The sequence below is a fragment of the Gopherus evgoodei genome, chromosome 3 (assembly GCF_007399415.2).
Source record: "Gopherus evgoodei ecotype Sinaloan lineage chromosome 3, rGopEvg1_v1.p, whole genome shotgun sequence".
Classification (NCBI taxonomy): Eukaryota; Metazoa; Chordata; order Testudines; family Testudinidae; genus Gopherus; species Gopherus evgoodei.
In genome coordinates, this window is record NC_044324.1 from 91912428 (window position 1) to 91932068 (window position 19641).

The 19641-nt window shown below is 46.7% G+C and overlaps 1 protein-coding gene across 5 annotated transcripts in view; it reads right to left on the reverse strand.

Moving 5' to 3' along the window:
* Positions 1 to 19641, reverse strand: part of PDSS2 (decaprenyl diphosphate synthase subunit 2) — a 175507-nt gene that overhangs the window by 118509 nt on the left and 37357 nt on the right. The gene's annotated exons all lie outside the window — the stretch shown is intronic.

Below are 19641 nucleotides of genomic sequence, written 5' to 3' on the forward strand. Positions count from 1 at the left end.
GATGAACCCGCCAAGGAAAGGTCAGCCTTCATCATCCATGCGGGGGTGTATGAATTTAATGTGCTTCCCTTCAGGCTGCGAAATGCACCAGCCACCTTCCAAAGACTTGTAGATGGTCTCCTAGCAGGATTGGGAGAATATGCAGTGCCTACCTCGATGATGTGACCATTTTTTCTGATTCATGGGCAGAACATCTGGAAAAAGTCTTTGAGCGCATCAGGCTGGCAGGACTAACTGTTAAGGCTAAAAAGTGTCAAACAGGCCAAAACAGAGTGACTTACTTTGGACACCAGGTGGGTCAAGGAACGATAAATCCCCTACAGGCCAAGGTGGATGCTGTCCAAAAGCGGCCTGTCTCAAAGTCAAAGAAACAGGTCCAATCCTTCTTAGGCTTGGCCAGATATTACAGGCGATTTGTACCACACTACAGCCAAATCGCTGCCCCACTAACAGACCTGACCAGAAAGACACAGCCAAATGCAGTTAAGTGGACCGATGAGTGTCAGAAGGCCGTTAACCAGCTTAAGGCAACACTCATGTCTGACCCTGTGCTAAGGGCCCCAGACTTTGACAAACCATTTCTAGTAACCACAGATGCATCTGAGCGTGATGTAGGAACAGTTTTAATGCAGGAAGGACCGGATCAAGAATTTCATCCTGTCGTGTTTCTCACCAAGAAACTGTCTGAGAGGGAAAGCCACTGGTCAATCAGTGAAAAAGAATGCTACGCCACTGCGTATGCCCTGGAAAAGCTACGCCCATATGTTTGGAGACGGCGTTTCCAGCTACAAACCGACCACGCTGCGCTAAAGTGGCTTCATACTGCCAAGGGAAACAACAAAAAGCTTCTTCAATGGAGTTTAGCCCTCCAAGATTTTGATTTTGAAATTCAACATATTTCAGGAGCTTCTAACAAAGTAGCTGATGCACTCTCCCGTGAAAGTTTCCCAGAGTTAACTGGTTAAATTGTTCTTGGAATTTGAAAAATCTTGTAGTTTTACATAATTAGTAGTATATGTAAAGGTGCATGTGTTTTATTAATCTGTTTATTCTCAAGTTCTAGGAAGAAATCACCGCCAGTGTGGTTCCACACTGTCTGAGATTTGGGAGGCGTGTCATAAATGGATGGTTAAGGGTTAATGCCTCTTTTACCTGTAAAGGGTTAAAGAGTTCACCTAGCCTAGCTAACACTTGACCAGAGGAACCAATGGGAGAACAAGAGGTTTCAAAAGGAAGGAGGGAAGTTTTTCCTTTGTTGAGAGTTTCAGTTTCAGCTGGAGTGAAAAAGATCAAGGAACCAGCCTCTGATCAGAATAGTCAGTTTTAGAAAGGAATAAATAGGTTTATGTTTATTTCTTTGTAGCCTGTCTTATGCAAACTGAGGTAGAATCAAATTGGGTATTTGAGGTTTTTTTTTTTTTGTGTAACTAAATTTGTGCCCAGGGGAACATCCTCTGTGTTTTGAATCTGTTGTCTGTGAGAGTAGATGGTATGCAAATCTCTCCAAGAGGGTTTTCTTTTACCTTTCTTTTCTTTAATTAAAAGCCTTTTTTCTTAATACCTGATTGATTTTTCCTTGTTTTTTAGATCCAAACGGATTGGATCTGGACTCTCCAGGGATTGGTGGGGGGAGAGGAGGAAGGATGGTTAATTTCTCCTTGTTTTAAGATCCAAGGGGTTTGGATCTGTGTTCACCAGGGAATTGGTGAAGTCCCTCATGACAACCCAGGGAAAAGGGGGGTCCTTGGGGGTGGTAGCAGCGACCCAAGATCTAAGCTAGTAATTAAGCTTAGAAGTGTCCATGCAGGTCCCCACATCTGTACCCTAAAGTTCAGAGTGGGGAAGGAACCTTGACAACTTGGTTAACCCTTTTAGTTCTAAGGGCTCTTCTGTAATCCAACCTATGATGCTTCCAAGGCAAGCTAGTATGAAGCAAATAAGTTCACATCATATTGGAATGGTCAGATTGTAGAAAGAACATACTCAATCCTTCAGAATTATCAGACAAATGTAAGAGACAAGGTGGGTGATGTAATATAGGGTAAAGCCTTTGAGTTGACCAGCAAGTGGGACGCCAGCAACCCACTTCCTCGTTGGGGGCAGCTTCACACGCTTCGCCGACTGGTGGTGCATCCACCGTGCCTGGCTCAACTGCGTCCCTCTCAATGGAGCCGTTCACCACGAGAACCGAGACAAGCATTGCAGAAGTGCAACTACTCCAGTGAGACCCTGCCCCATGTCCTGCTGCAAACCCTACTCCAGAGCCTGGCAGCTGTGCCACAACGCCATCCAGAACCACCTGGTGAAAGCCATCGCACCACGCCTGGGGGAGATCTCCATGAACTGCACCATCCCCAGTACCGACAGCCAGCTATGACCTGATGTCATTGTCACCGACAAGGCCCAGAAAAAAATCATCTTTGTCAACATCATGGTCTCCTTTGAGAGTAGCACCTCAGCATTTCATGAAGCCCGAGCTCATGAGCTGGAAAAGTATGCCCCCTTGGCCAACACCCTGAGAGCAAAGGGCTACGAGATGCAGATGGATGCCCTGATCGTCGGAGCCCTGGGCACCTGGGACTCCTGCAACGAGCAAGTGCTGTGGACCTACGGGATCAGTCGACCCTACGCACGGCTCATGCGGTGCCTCATGGTCTCAGACACCATCCAATGGTCCAGGGACATCTACATCGAGCACATCATCTGCCACCAACAGTATAAGGAGGCGTGAGCCAGAGTGCCATCATTCTTCGACTATGAGAAAGAGACCAAAAATACTTTCTCCGTTGGATCATTTGAACTGGAACCATAAACTCCTTGAACATTAAATCTCACCAAATGAGGGTCAATCCATCCTCATTATCATATCCACTCATTATACTCCACACCCAAACATAGCCACTTTATGAACTTCATACTCTCATATCTCAATGACTGGACTTTGACCCATCAACCTTTTACCCCTAATCGAGGATATTACAGATTATGTATTCCTTATGCCACCTGATCTTAAACAAAACTTTGCACCCTTGATAATATGTATGTTATTCCCTGATATCCAGAAACTTCTATGCTTAAACTCTGTGCCGTTCACTTTTTTTTTTATCATCATCATAAAATTTTTAAATCTTTTGCTGAACCAACTTCTGTTGGTGAGAGACAAGATTTTGAACCACACAGATCTGAAGGAGAGCTCTGTATGGCTCAGAAGCCTGTCTCTCTGACCAACAGAAGGTGGTCCAATAAAAAATATTACATCACCCACCTTGTCATTCTAATATTCTGAGACCAACACAACTACACTGCATACAGACAAATGTAATTAAAATTAAAAAAGTCAGGGCCTCCAGTGCACTAGAATCATAAAAGATTAGGGTTGGAAGAGACCTCAGGGATCATCTAGTCCAACCTCCTGCTCAAAGCAGGACCAACACCAACTAAATCATCCCAGCCAGGACTTTGTTAAGATGAGCCTTAAAAACCTCTAAGGATGGATATTCCACCACCTCCCTAGCATTCCAGTGCTTTACCACCCTCCTAGTGAAATAGTGCTTTCTAATATCCAACCTAGACCTTCCCCACTGCAACTTGAGACCATTGCTCCCTATTCTGTCATCTGCCACCACTACTGTAAACAGCTTCAGGATGTGAAGTGATAGCAGTATACTCCCGCTCCACTAGCCAGACTGTTATTTATAAATGTGATGCTGTCCTGTGCACTATTCCCTTGAGAGTGCTGAAACAGCAGCCACTCGTTGTCCCATTTGCATCTCCATCTGAGTGGAAAACATCTGCAGTGCAGAGAATGAGTTATGGAAAGCTTACCAAGTAACTTGACAGAGGAGGGGAAATGCAACAGAGGAATGAGTACAATAAATGTGTTTGGAAATGTGTGATGCTAGGCTGGAGAAAGCACTTCCCGGTTTCTTCCTGGAACCCTATTCTGTGAATTGTATGAAGAGCTATTTCTACACAGAACTGTGAGGTGCATTGAGTTTGACATACGGACATGTCTATAAAAGGAAACCACACAGGGAGGGAGGGAGAGATAGCTCAGTGGTTTGAGCATTGGCCTGCTAAACCCAGGGTTGTGAGTTCAATCCTTGAAGGGGCCATTTAGGGATCTGGGGTAAAAATCTTTCTGGGGATTGGTCCTGCTTTGAGCAGGGGGTTGGACTAGATGACCTCCTGAGGTTCCTTTCAACCCTGATATTCTATGAAACTCTGTCCTTTCCATTCCTGCCATCGGAGCTGGAACCTCCATTAACCTTTCTAGGGTATTTCGTCTCTAACTGTGTAGCTTTGCAGTGTGCTTCCACATACCAAGTGGCAGCAATGAAGCAAAAAACCTTAGTTTACAAAATAACCCACACCTATTGGTACACATGAGTGCCAGTATGCCTTGACTGAGATCTGGAAGAAAGCCTTTGAGAGGATAATTCAATTACCATGCTGATTAAATCCTTGGCCTCTGTGAGTATGTCCAAAAGGGAGCTAGATAGATTCATGGAGGGATAGGTCCATCGATGGCTATTAGCCAGGATGGGCAGGAATGGTGTCCCTAGCCTCTGTTTGCCAGAATCTAGGATTGGGTGACAGGGCATGGATCACTTGATGATAACCTGTCTGTTCATTCCCTTTGGGGCCACTGTCAGAGGACAGGATACTGAGCTTGATGGAACTTTGGTCTGACCCAGTATGGCAGTTCTTATGTTCTTAATGTTAGCCAGTCTCAGACTTAGTATAAAACCTAAGCCCCCTTCCATCTACACACAAATCATGCTCACCCAGCATTCAGAACCAGGGTCCCAGAATTCTGTGGGGCTGCAGGGTTCAAGCCTGAGTCAAGCTGGAACCCAGAGTTTGAGCCCTATTGCTTTAAAGTGGAGATGCAGCCCCGTTTGACTCATGTTCTGGGAGTCCGACAAAAACATCTTTCAGTCCCATGGGCCAACTTCCTGTCTATCCCAACAATCTCCAACTGATTTAACTGAAAACAGAATCCAACCCCACTTGGCATACAGCAGCAGCTCAAGTGAGTCAGCGTTAACCCTTCCATTGTCTTTGATCACCAAGTTATAAACGTGCCTTTAGACAGCCTCCTATGTTTGCAATGGAAAATGAACAGATCAAGCTTTTTGCAAAGCACACTGCTTCATAGTCATGAGAGCACAGCCAGATTTTGGTGAATCACCACATGTACCAGCATATAACTAAAAACCTGGTAGCTTGGCAAATTTTCTAGACCAGTAACCAGCACAGGGAGCACTTTTAGCATTTCAGGAGCAAGTGCCAGAAGACCAGAGATAAAACCACACCTCAGGCAACTCCTATTTTATGAGGAGTTTGACCGGCTGCCCAGCACTGTGCCCAGCACAGAGCCAACCATGGTGCAGGACGATCTGGTCAGCTGGGATGGTGCCTGATGCCCTCTGAATCCAGCATGGGGACTGATGGAAGACAGCAGCAGGCTCCAAGTGAGGAGTATGAAGTGAATCTGTTTCTGTGGAACAGGATCAACAGCAAATTCTGGGTCCATATTCAAAAGTGCTATTTGATCCCCAACCCAAGCAACAGCTTGCTGCTGAGCCTGCAGCAAACCCGGAGGAGAAAGAAGCCGCCCCGGAGCCTAGTAAGTTTCTGACTCTAATTTAAAGTTTATTACTACAGTAATGGGAGGGATTTTCACTTTAAGAACCAATGTAAAAAAGTTATGAGAAGCCCTGGCTACCAGCACCTATCCGCTAATGGCTGATTGTATCCCAGCGCCTTGGCATCATCCCTCCCCGTCATCCCCACTAGAATTCAAAATGGAGACCAGGAATTGCAAATACTAAATAATAGCTTTAAGAGTAATTTTACTGGAAAGGCATAGATGTTTGCTAGGCTCCATTCACGTTTTCCTTTAAGTAATGGCTTGAACTTTGCTGCCCTGTAATCACTCAATAGTCTTTGGAGCTGCCAGGAAACACTGAATTCAGTGTGTGTTTGCAAAACCGTGTTCTATTTCTGAAATCTAGTCCATTTCAGTTAGAGGTAGTCCGTGCAGAACATGGGAGACAAAATCATTTCTCCCAAGTATGGCTGAGGTGTCAATTTTTGTCCAGAAATGTGGCATGGGAGGGGAGGAGGTAGGCGGTGGAGTTCTGTGTGTTTGCATGCAGCCATAACAGGGTTAGCTATATGTAAACTAGCACAGCATCCTGTTAATTCCCTAATGGATTGTGATCCCATCCTGGGTGCTGATAGATTCAAACTTCTCCTGAAGCAGGAGGTCCAGCTATGTAGTCACATTACAGGGAAGGGTGTATTTTCTAGGGCCACCTCAACGGCTGACTAGCTGTCATAACCTTAGTCCCAGATTTGGACCTTAGCGTCCAAAATATGGGGGTTAGCATGAAAACCTCCAAGCTTAGCTACCAGCTTGGACCTGGTACTTGCTGCCACCACCCAAAAAATTAGAGTGTTTTGGGGCACTCTGGTCCCCCTGAAAAACCTTCCCTGGGGACCCCAAGACCCAAATCCCTTGAGTCTCACAACAAAGGGAAATAATCCTTTTTCCCTTCCCCCCTCCAGGTGCTCCTGGAGAGATACACAGACACAAGCTCTGTGAATCCAAACAGAGTGACTCCCCCTCTCCGTTTCCAGTCCTGGAAACAAAAGCACTTTCCTCTTCACCCAGAGGAAATGCAAAATCAGGCTAGCAAATTCAACACACACAGATCTCCCCTGATTTCTTCCTCCCACCAATTCCCTGGTGAGTACAGACTCAATTTTCCTGAAATTTCCCAGTAAAGAAAACTTCAACAGGTCTTAAAAGAAAGCTTTATATAAAAAGAAAGAAAAATACATACAAATGGTCTCTCTGTATTAAGGTGACACAATACAGGGTCAATTGCTTAAAAGAATATTGGATAAACAGCCTTATTCAAAAAGAATACAAATCAAAGCACTCCAGCACTTATATTCATGCAAATACCAAAGAAAAGAAACCATATAACTTACTATCTGATCTCTTTGTCCTTACACTTAGAAACAGAAGATTAGAAAACAGAACTACTTCTCCAAAGCTCAGAGAAAGCAGGCAGACAGAAAACAAAGACTCAGACACAAACTTCCCTCCACCCAGAGTTGAAAAAATCCGGTTTCCTGATTGGTCCTCTGGTCAGGTGCTTCAGGTGAAAGAGACATTAACCCTTAGCTATCTGTTTATGACACGCCCCCCAAATTGCAGACAGTGGGGAAGCTCACTGGCGGCGATTTCCTTCTAGAACTTGAAAATAAACAGATTAATACAACACATGCACCTTTACATATACCCCTAAGTATATAACTAACAGACTTTTACATTTTAAGAACATTTTTTAACTACTGAATTCTGGGAAACTCTCACGGGAGAGTGCATCAGCTACTTTGTTAGAAGCTCCTGTGATGTGCTGAATCTCAAAATCAAAATCTTGGAGAGCTAAACTCCAACGAAGAAGTTTCTTGTTGTTCCCCTTGGCAGTATGAAGCCACTTTAGTGCAGCATGGTCAGTTTGTAGTTTGAACCGCCGTCCCCAAACATATGGGCGTAGCTTTTCCAGGGCATACACAATGGCATAGCATTCCTTTTCACTGACTGACCAGTGACTTTCCCTCTCAGACAGTTTCTTGCTGAGAAACACGACAGGATGGAAGTTGTGATCTGTTGATTCCTGCATGAGCACTGCTCCTATACCACGCTCAGATGCATCTGTGGTTACTAGGAATGGCTTGTCAAAGTCCGGGGCCCTGAGCACAGGGTCAGACATGAGCATCGCCTTAAGCTGGGTAAAGGCCTTTTGACACTCATTAGTCCACTTAACGGCATTTGGCTGGGTCTTTTTGGTCAGGTCGGTCAATGGGGCAGCGATTTGGCTGTAGTGTGGTACAAATCGCCTGTAGTATCCGGCCAAGCCTAAGAAGGATTGGACCTGTTTCTTTGACCTTAGGACAGGCCACTTTTGGATAGCATCCACTTTGGCCTGCAGGGGGTTTATGGTTCCTCGACCCACCTGGTGCCCCAGGTAAGTCACTCTGTTTTGGCCTATTTGACACTTTTTGGCCTTAACAGTTAGTCCTGCCTGCCTGATGCGCTCAAAGACCTTTTCCAGGTGGAGTAGGTGTTCGGGCCAGGAGTCTGAAAAAATGGCCACATCATCGAGGTAGGCAACTGCAAATTCTCCCAGTCCAGCTAGTAGACCATCTACCAGCCTCTGGAAGGTGGCGGGTGCATTTCGAAGGCCGAAAGGAAGGACATTGAATTCATACACCCCCGCATGGGTGACGAATGCTGACCTCTCCTTGGCAGGTTCATCTAGCGGTACTTGCCAGTACCCCTTGGTTAAGTCTATTGTAGAGATGAACTGGGCACGTCCCAACTTCTCCAATAGCTCATCGGTGCGTGGCATTGGATAGTTGTCCGGACGAGTTACCGCATTTAGCTTACGGTAGTCCACGCAAAAGCGTATTTCCCCATCTGGTTTGGGTACCAGAACCACTGGAGATGCCCATGCACTAGTAGATGAGCGGATTGTACCCATCTGTAGCATGTTCTGGATCTCGCGTTCTATAGCAGCTTGGGCATGAGGAGACACCCGGTAGGGTGGGGTTCTGATTGGGTGAGCATTACCTGTATCAATGGAGTGGTATGCCCGTTCAGTCCATCCTGGGGTGGCTGAGAACAATGGGGTGAAGCTAGTGCACAGCTCCTTGATTTGTCGCCGCTGCAGACGTTCCAGGGTGGTTGAGAGGGTCACCTCTTCCACGCCACCGTCTTTTTTCCCGTCGTAGTAGACACCGTCAGGCCACTCAGCATCATCTCCCTGGACTGTAAACTGACAAACCTGTAAGTCTCTGGAATAGAAAGGCTTGAGAGAATTAACATGGTACACTTTAGGCTTTAGTGAGGAATTGGGAAATGCTATGAGGTAGTTTACAGTTCCCAGGCGCTCTTGGACCGTGAATGGCCCTTCCCATGATGCTTCCATCTTATGGGCCTGTTGCGCCTTCAAGACCATAACCTGGTCTCCTACCTTGAAGGAACGTTCTCTGGCATGTCTGTCATACCAGGCCTTTTGCTCTTCTTGAGCATCCTTTAGGTTCTCTCTAACAAGGGCTAAAGAGTGTTGGAGGGTGCTTTGTAGGTTGCTTACAAAGTCCAGAATGTTAGTTCCTGGAGAAGGCGTAAACCCCTCCCATTGCTGCTTCACCAACTGTAATGGCCCCTTAACCTCGTGACCATACACAAGTTCAAATGGTGAAAACCCTAAACTGGGATGTGGTACAGCCCTGTAGGCAAACAGCAACTGCTGCAACACTAGGTCCCAATTATTGGAGAATTCATTGATGAATTTTCGTCTCATGGCCCCCAAAGTTCCATTGAACCTTTCCACCAGGCCATTGGTTTGATGGTGGTACGGGGTGGCAACCAAGTGATTCACCCCATGAGTTTCCCACAGTTTTTCCATGGTCCCTGCCAGGAAATTAGACCCTGAATCTGTAAGGATGTCGGAGGGCCAACCTACCCTGGCAAAGATGTCTGTTAGGGCCAGGCACACAGTGTTAGCCCTGGTGTTGCCTAGAGCTACTGCTTCTGGCCATCGGGTAGCAAAGTCCACTAAAGTCAGTACGTACTGCTTTCCTCTGGGCGTCTTTTTGGGAAAGGGCCCAGAATATCCACAGCTACTCGCTGAAATGGGACCTCAATTATGAGGAGTGGCTGGAGAGGGGCCTTGACCTGGTCTTGAGGCTTACCCACTCTTTGGCATACCTCACAAGACCGGACATACTTGGCAACATCCTTGCCCATCCCCTCCCAGTGGAAGGACTTCCCAGTGGCCATGCTGGGGTGAACAGAACCAAGGACCGGTTGGAGATGATCATGGGCTAAGCTTAAGAGCTTCCCCCGGTACTTAGTTGGAACCACCAACTGTTTTTGCGGCTGCCATTCTTCCCGGCGTCCACCAGAAAGAATTTCCTTGTATAAAAGTCCTTGGTCTATAACAAACCGGGATCGATTAGAAGAGCTGAGAGGCGGTGGGGTGCTCCGTGCCGCCGTCCAAGCTTTCTGAAGACTGTCATCCGCTTCCTGCTCAGCCTGGAACTGTTCCCTTGAGGCTGGGGTCACCAGTTCTTCCTCAGACTGTGGACTTGGGCTTGGTCCCTCTGGAAGCGATGTAGGTGATGGGGTTGTTTCCGTTGCTGGTGAACCGCTCTCCGCTGGTGCACCTGAGGGTATTTCAGGCTCTGGCTGAGCCTTTTGGGTATGGCTGTCTTGTGCTTCTGCCAGTTCTGGCTCGCTGGCGCCCTCTGGCGTTGAGTTTGAAGATGTGGTTGCACTTGCTGGTGCTGGTTGCTGTTCCAGTTCCGGGCCGGGGACTGGAGATGCTGTGGCTGTTTCAGTGGTAGGCATGGAATCCGGGTCCACTACCTCTGTCTGGGTCTCTGGTAACACAGACGGGGCCTCTGTGGACGGCTCAGGAACAGGAATGGGTCTGGAAGCTTGCCTGGTTTGGCTACATGTAACCATTCCCACTCTCTTGGCCCGCCTCACCTGGTTGGCCAAGTCTTCCCCCAGTAGCATGGGGATAGGATAATTGTCATAGACTGCAAAAGTCCACATTCCTGACCAGCCTTTGTACTGGACAGGCCGTTGAGCTGTAGGCAAGTCTACAGCTTGTGACATGAAGGGGTAAATTGTAACTTTGGCCTTTGGGTTGATGAATTTGGGGTCAACGAAGGATTGGTGGATAGCTGACACTTGTGCCCCCGTGTCTCTCCACGCAGTAACCTTCTTTCCGCCCACTCTCAAATTTTCCCTTCGCTCCAAGGGTATTTGAGAGGCATTTGGGCCTGGGGATCTTTGGTGTGATGGTGGTGTAATGAATTGCACTCGCATGGTGTTCTTTGGACAGTTGGCCTTGATATGTCCCAGTTCATTACACTTAAAGCATCTTCCATCTGATGGGTCACTGGGCCGAGTTACTGGAGACTGGTGAGGTGGAAGGGTAGGGTGTCTGTGGCTTTACTTGGGTGGTATGTGGGGTCTTTGGCTGTCCTCGGTTGTAGGGTTTATGGTATGTGTGCCCCCTGGGGTATTCGTTCCCCTTGACCGTGGCTTTCTTGCTTTCTGCCAGTTCCATCCATTTGGCTCCAATCTCCCCCACCTCAGCGAGATCTTTGGGTTTTCCATCTTGTATGTACCGTGTGATGTCTTCAGGAACACCATCCAAGAACTGCTCCATTTGTATGAGGAGGTGCAGTTCTTCCAAGGTTTGAACGTTGTTTCCTGTTATCCAGGCCTCATAGTTTTTTGCAATGTAGTAGGCGTGTTTGGGAAATGACACCTCTGGTTTCCACTTTTGGGTTCTGAAGCGCCGACGGGCATGATCTGGGGTTATCCCCATTCTGTATCTGGCCTTGGTTTGAAAAAGTTTATAGTCATTCATTTGCTGCTTAGGCATTTCAGCTGCCACCTCTGCTAAAGGTCCACTGAGTTGTGGCCTTAATTCTACCATGTACTGGTCTTCGGGGATGCTGTACCCAAGACAGGCTCTTTCAAAATTTTCCAAGAAGGCCTCGGTGTCATCACCTGCCTTGTAGGTGGGAAATTTCCTGTGCTGTGGAGCAATAATTGGCGCTGGGTTGTGAGGGTTGGCTGGCACATGCAGCCCAGCTTTTGCCAAGTCCAGTTCATGTTTTCTCTGTTTTTCCTTCTCTTCATTTTCTTTTTGTTGTTTTTCCATTTCTCGGCGGTGGGCCACCTCTTCTTCTTCTTGCTTCCTTCTGTGGGCCAACTCTTCTTCTGCTTGTTTCCTTCGGTAGGCCACCTCTTCTTCTTCTAGTTTTCTTTTGTGTGCTGCCTCTTTGGCTGCCTGTTCTCTTTGGTAGGCTGCCAGTTTGATGCTTTCTTCCTTTTCTTTTAGCTCCAGTTGTCGCCTGTGTTCAGCTTCTTTGAATTGGTCTTCGGCCTCAATTTTTGCCTTAGAAGTCGATTCCTGTTTTCTTGTGTTGGGGTGCCCTCCGGTGTTTATCTTCTGAACTGCAGGCTCTCTGTTGCCTCCTGAAGTCTGCCTAGCAACAGTGCCTTTAGCTAATCTTTAATGTTAAGTAAACCTGAAAAACCACTTTTTTTGCATATATATAGTGCTGGTAATGACTCTCAATGAGAGTGCTATTGTGTGACAAGAGACTCTTAATAGCACCTTAACGACTTCTTGCTTAACATGCAAGCCACAAACTGCCAGAGAGAGCAGAAAAAAAAATTCTCTCTGGTTCCCTTTTAAAACCAAACTTTTTCTCTCTGCTAAAAAGCCCTTAGCAGAGAAAAGAAAAATATAATATTCCTACTGGCTTCTGGATTCTGTCTATCTCCCAACCGCTGCTACACCATGTCATAACCTTAGTCCCAGATTTGGACCTTAGCGTCCAAAATATGGGGGTTAGCATGAAAACCAGGTCCAAGCTGGTAACTAAGCTTGGAGGTTTTCATGCTAACCCCCATATTTTGGACGCTAAGGTCCAAATCTGGGACTAAGATTATGACACTAGCCCACTCCACTCATAAATATCCCATTCGGTCACTATATCTTTGAATACTCTGGCTGCATACACTGCAGGTTTCCCCACCAGCAGCTTGGAATTACATCTCCCTTGCCAATACAAGAACAGTTATGTCCCCCCAAATGTGAAAGGCCTGAAATGATAGAAAAAGCCTTTTGGAGAAAGGCCACTTGTCACCCACCCCCCAAACTAAGTAGTTTTGCAATTTTTATAAAATAGAAAAAGCTTGTATTTTAAAAGTTACCATTGTCTCTGCATTTCTGTAACTACAATTATCCAGGCTGTGTCCAGATTCTGCTGACTGAAGCATCACTTTCATATTACACCACTACCTTGATATAACACCACCCAATATAACACGAATTTGGATATAACGCGGTAAATCAGTGCTCTAGGTGGGCGGGGCTGCGCACTCCAGTGGATCAAAGCGAATTCAATATAACACGGTTTCACCTAAAACGCGGTAAGATTTTTTGGCTCCCAAGGACAGCGTTATATTGAGGCAGAGGTGTATATTGCAGTTCAGTTTTGAAATGTAACATCTTATGTCCTTGAGATTCCAAAAGAATTAATTCTCTGCTCCTCCACTAAGCTACTTTAGACAATAACCCTTTTTTCTTGTCCTATTTCATGGCCCTCAACTTCCACTGGCTGCTGTACATTCAGAACTTGACCCCTGGCTCAATGTACCTTCACAGACCATTCCAAGAGGAAGCTATGGTCAAAGTTCTTGAAAGAGGAGACCAGCAGGTCCAGTACCAGAAACAGAGGGACACAAGATTGGAGCAACAGCATGCTGGGAGCCAGGAGGAAAGGCTGAGACTTGCTGTACAGCTGGAGGACGGGGTTTCAGCCAAGGAGCAAGCACTTGCCACACAGTTCCTGGAACAGGAATGAAGGCTAAGAAGGGAGGTCAGAACGCGACAGAGAAAACTGTTTGAGCGACTCGCCTCTATCATGGCTGCAAAAGCACCAGCTCCTGCTGCCTCTCCCACATCATAGCCTGATCCCCCTTCAACATACCTTCAGTCCAGAAGTAGCTTGGACAACTCTATGTTAGGGCAGCAATCAGGCCCCATGAGTGACTGGACAGGACAACTAAACCCCATGCAGCCTTCCTTCTTGAACCCCTCCCCTGGCACCAAGCACACAGCCAATGGGAAAAGAAGAACGTGGAGCCAGAGGACCTGAAGCAGTAGGTGGCTTGTGTCACGTTTGCACGGTTTCCTGCACTTTCGTTTGTTTTGTTTTGGAAATGTACTTCTGTTACTTGATTTTGGGTGTTGAAGTGGCAGCTGGCCTGCCTAGCCATGGGTGACTGTTGTGCTGTTTTAACACGTTTACAAATAAAGCCTTTTATGTCATCAAGAAAGTTTATTGCTATCACTGCATCACGTTATACAATCATGATTTGAGATACTAAAGCTAAAACATGATCAGGAGCAATTATACATTGCTAAGCAAACACTATTAGGTACAGGAATTCACAGTTTCAATAACTTCCTTATAGAGCCCATATTGGGATTCATCTCCCCCTACAATCATCATTCATCATGTAATTCACAAGTACATTGCATGACAATCAAGCCTATACTCCTTCCAAGCACTGAACCCACCCACCCTCAAATTAATTAGCCCCTTTCCCCACCCCTACAAGCACATTCTTACAGATACTATTCTCCCTCTTCCATTGGGCCATGCAAGTAAATAAAGTGGGAGCACAAATCTTCCCTGACTTCTGCCTGGGTGCAGCCAGCTCCAGCTGTAGTAGGTGCACTTTCTGGCTGCGGGTACTGATTCAGGGACCCCTCTCTGTCATAGGTTGTTCAAGGGGAAATGGCTCTCCTCTGGCTTCACAAAGATTTTGAAGAGCACAACAAGCAACAGTAATGCAGACAGTACTGATGACACTGGAATCCAAACAGATACCTCCAATGAGATTTTAATCTGCCAAAAGTACGTTCAATCATCATTGCACGCCTGCTGAGACTAACTGAATTGTCTTCTGCCAGGGCCTCTGAAATCAGGGTACAGTTTCATAAGACAAGGCAAAAGGGAGTACATACAGTGTCCCTCAAAACAACAGTGGGGACAGTAACTCTGTTTAGGACAATGTCATTTGCTAGGAATAGTGTCCCAGCCTGTCTTTGAATGTAGACTCCTAATCAACAAAAATCCCTGGCATCACAAACTCTTCCAGCGCAGCCCACATTGACATTCATAAATTAGCCTCTGTGGTCCACGAGGACCTGCACAACAATGGAGTAGTACCCTTTGCACTCTGTGTATTCCTGTGCTCCTTAATGAGGGCAAACTATGGGTACATCAGTCCCATCAATGACTCTGGAACAGTTTGGAAACCCCATTCTCCCAAAGCCAGTAATTACTTCAGGAAACTGTTTTATGCCTGCCACCTTGGGGTAAATCATACACCTGATTGCCTCAGAAACCTCCACCATCACTTTGCCCACAATTGATTTTCCAACACCAAACTGGTTTGCAATGGACCAGTAGCAGTCTGGGCTAGCCAGAGTTCAGACAGCTATCGCAAGGCTCTTCTGGACTGGCAAGGGTGCCCCCATGTGTGTGTCTTTATGCTGGGGGGTCAGGGCAAGCTGCTCACAAAGCTCCAGAAATGTAGCTTTATTCAGGTGAAAGTTTTGGTCATCCCAGGTCTCCCTAAAGATGTGATCCCCCCAATCTATGCTTCTGGCCTGGCGCTAGAAGTGCCAGTCTATGTAGGGGACCTCAGTGGCTGTGCCAATTGTATCAAGCAGCATCTGCTAGTGCGAGTCTACCATGCCAGGGAACTCCTCCTTCTCTGGCTCCTCCTCCTGCTCCATCAGGTGTTTTTGGTGAGTGAGAAAACACAGTCAAAATGACAGTGACTCACAGAAGCTCTGCCCATTTCCTGATATGGAGTGCAAGTACAAGCAAGAGAGGTTCTTCAAAAGGTATCCCTGCCATGTTGCTGATTCCAATAGCTGGGGGAGCACAGACCAAAATGACAGTTTGGCAGGCTTTGTTGGTGGCCTTTTCAAACTTCCTGTAACATCTAGGGTGGGCAATAAAGTTTTGCCATAGTGCATCATCATCAAAGAGCTAGAGAAGCCACATTTAAGGAGGGTGCTAAGGACTCTGGGATATGGTTGGTTTGATTTGGGTCTGTGTGCTGCAGTGTGGATGCCAGATCCTCAGGTTTGAACCCGGATTATAAAAGTCTTAACGTAGGGCTAAGAATCAGCGAAGATGCTCAAGCCCAGGTTTCTCTAACACAGGTTAGCTGACTCAAGTCCCACTAACCTTGGGCTTACACTGCAGTGTAGATATAACCTGTGAGACTGCCAAGTGAAGCACCAATCAGTGGTTTTAAAGGGAAATTTTCAAATTGTTTGCATCTAAGGGATTTAGAAGTATACATTCCATTGACATGTTCTACATATATCATTAAATAGCCAGCAGAACACTAACTATTTTTAGTCAGTCCCAATTTATACCTAATTTTAACTGCTGAGGTGAGATGAAAGGCTCTGTATCTCATCGGAGTAAAGGATTACTCCTGGAGGAATTCTGTGCCAAAAGATTTAAAATTCTGAGCCCAATATTTTAAAATTCTGCAAAATTTTGCACATTTTGTCAAAACAACACAATATAATCACGCCAGTTTCATTATTTTGGTAACTTATTTCAAAATACCTGTCATCAAGTATAGACAACAAAAAAAGATTCAGGAAATGTTTCTGGACAAATAGATTCCTTTCCAGACATATTCACACAGAACTTTGAGTAATAATTCAAACTACAATACAGAAACGTATTTCCCACCTACAACCAACACCCCTCAGAAGAAGTGCAAAGGCTTGAGGGAGTCAGAGGGAGTGGAGGAGCTGAGGGAGAGATACATAGTTGATGGGAAGGAGCCTGGGTCTGAACTTGGAGGGTTGTTGGGTGTAGGGGCAAGAAATATGGCATAGGGATTTTTTTTCATAGAGGGGTGGGGGGAACCTGTTAGGGAACCTCCTCCATGCAGGCTCTGGCTGACACCTAGTGCCTGACTGAATGAAAGAGGCATCTGCCCCCAACTCTATGTGTCCCTGCATCCTCACTTAGCCACCTTCTTCCTCCGTCACCATGTGTCCTTGCACCCCCACTCTCATTCAGCCCCCACCCTAGTCTGTCCCCCACCACTAGGTCCTCTGAACCCCAGTCTGTGACACCGCACCAGCTGCCCCATGTGCCACATGCTGTCCATCCTCCCATATCCCGTGCTTCCTCACCTGGCCCCACAGGCAGGGAACTGTGAAGAACATAGCCTTTTTTCTTCCCTATACACAGCTGTGGCTGCTCACGCTCGGGAGCAGCTTATTTGTTTTGGCACCATAGGAGTCCCTGGTGGGCAAAAGGCATAACTGCAACAGCTCTCTAGCAGAATATATCTTCTGCAGAGAAAAAAAATTTGGTGCAGGACATGAATTGGGGAATTCTGCACCATTGTGCTCAAGAAGTAAAGGATGCACCTTTACAATAGGAAAATAAAACTTAATCATAAGCCTCTAAAATATTTACAGAATATTGCAGAATGCAGCAAAAATAGAAGCAACCCCCTCATACTGAAGATCCCCAGTTTGTTTCAAACTTGTCTTGCCCCTCCCCTCCTGGACAGAGCACAGCCTGAAGGCAGAGGAGCTCTCCTCACCACCCACGTTCTTGGGCTGTGTTTGGACAAGAGATTGTTGCCTGTCCCCTTTCTTGCCCACAATCATCCATTGTGCTCATCTGCAGTGATTCGGGCTAGCTCAGACAGTTTAGTGCCTCTCAGCTGCTCTCATCTGGAAGCAGATGCCATTTTTGCTTTAGACTGAAAGCTGATAAATGGCCATGGGAAAAGAGATTGAACACCTGCAGTGAACACTAACTCATGCTCAGCATTGCAACTCCATAGTCTAGTACATTGGGAGAGGTTATAAAAAAAGAAAAGAAAAGAAAAGAAAAAAAAAGAAAGAAAGAGGTGAGGCAGGCCTGCTGACAGGATGCACTGCATTCAAAAAGGAATCCCAAGAATTGACTGGTTTCCTTTAATCTTAGGGCTTGTCTACATCACAAAGTTGCAGCGCTGGTGAGGGGGTTACAGCGCTGCAACTTAGGAGGTGTACACATCTGCAGGGCATCACCAGCGCTGCAACTCCCTGTTTGCAGCGCTGCCCGTACTCCCGTTTTGTCTCGGGTGTAGAGGATCCAGCGCTGGTGATCCAGCGCTGGTAATCAAGTGTAGACACTTCCCAGCGCTTTTCTTGACCTCCGTGGAATAAGCAGGTATCCCAGCATACCTGAGGAAGCCTCTGGTAATCAAGCTGGTCTCCTTCCCCGGTTTGCTCTCGCGTTCCCCGAACCCCGAGCAAGCAGGTCTCCTTCCCTGCGGTTTGCAGGGTGGTTCGGGGAACGCGAGAGCAAACCGCGGCGAAGCTGGTCTCCTTCCCCGGTTTGCTCTCGCGTTCCCCGAACCTCCGTGCAAGCAGGTCTCCTTCCCTGCGGTTTGCAGGGGGGTTCGAGGAACGCGAGAGCAAACCGCGGCGAAGCTGGTCTCCTTCCCCGGTTTGCTCTCGCGTTCCCTGAACAAGCAGGTCTCCTTCCCTGCGGTTTGCAGGGGGGTTCGAGGAACGCAAGAGCAAACCGCAGCGAAGCTGGTCTCCTTCCCCGGTTTGCTCTCGCGTTCCCCGAACAAGCAGGTCTCCTTCCCTGCGGTTTGCAGGGTGGTTCGGGGAACGCGAGAGCAAACCGCGGGAAAGCTGGTCTCCTTCCCCGGTTTGCTCTCGCGTTCCCCGAACCTCCGTGCAAGCAGGTCTCCTTCCCTGCGGTTTGCAGGGGGGTTCGGGGAACGTGAGAGCAAACCGCGGCGAAGCTGGTCTCCTTCCCCGGTTTGCTCTCGCGTTCCCCGAACCTCCGTGCAAGCAGGTCTCCTTCCCTGCGGTTTGCAGGGGGGTTCGGGGAATGCGAGAGCAAACCGCGGCGAAGCTGGTCTCCTTCCCCGGTTTGCTCTCGCGTTCCCCGAACCCCCCTTGAAGCCTCCCAACAGCGCTGCAGTATGGCCACATCTAACACCACTTGCAGCGCTGGTTGCTGTAAGTGTGGCCACTCTGCAGTGCTGGCCCTATACAGCTGTACTAATACAGCTGTAACAACCAGCGCTGCAAAATTTTAGATGTAGACATACCCTTAGTGAGAAGCTGAAAAGACCTAGTAGGTGTTCTCCCCCCCCCCCGCTACTGTAGAACTGTTCACTATTGTACGTTTGCTCTCTGTCTTGTTTTAAATATCTCAAGTGCTTTCCTTGAAACTATTCCACAACCTAACCGATCTCACTAAATCTAAAGGTTTTTTGACATTTAAATTAAGTCTGTAGAAATTTAAACTAATGCCTGTAATTGCTAGTTATACCTCCTTGTATTTCCACAATAATTTATCTCTCTTGTTGGAGTTTACATTCTTCTAATTTTGTAGACTCTTATGTTCTCTGCCTCCGCCTTACCTTAATCATCAATTAGCCAAACTTTACATTTTTAACTATTTTAATTATTTGTAGCTAGTCACTCCTTCAAGTCTCCTGATAAATTTTGCTGCTCTTCTCTCAACTCCATCCAGTTTGTCAATATCTTTTTGGTAAAATGGTGTCCTGAATTGGGTGCAACATTTGAGACTATCATGCCAGAGGGAGAATTAGCTCCCAGTCTTATGTGTTCGTGTGTACAGCATATATTTTTCAAATGGGCTCTGCATTATTTTTCTGTCCTCACTGGTTTTTGCATCTACTCCCAAAATCACATCAGTTGTGAATTTAAATATTATGCTGTTGACTTTCACTTCTAAACTATCTCAAAAGATAATTTGGTGTTTGATACAACCTTGCTTCACTCTGTATCTCAATATTTTTCAATGCTTTTGTTAGCCAATGAGCCAACACTGTTCTATCTAAGTCAATACAAATCAATTTTAAGAGCAATGTCTTTCAAAATACAACATTAAATACCTTACTAAAATTCAAATATAGCAACTACTGCT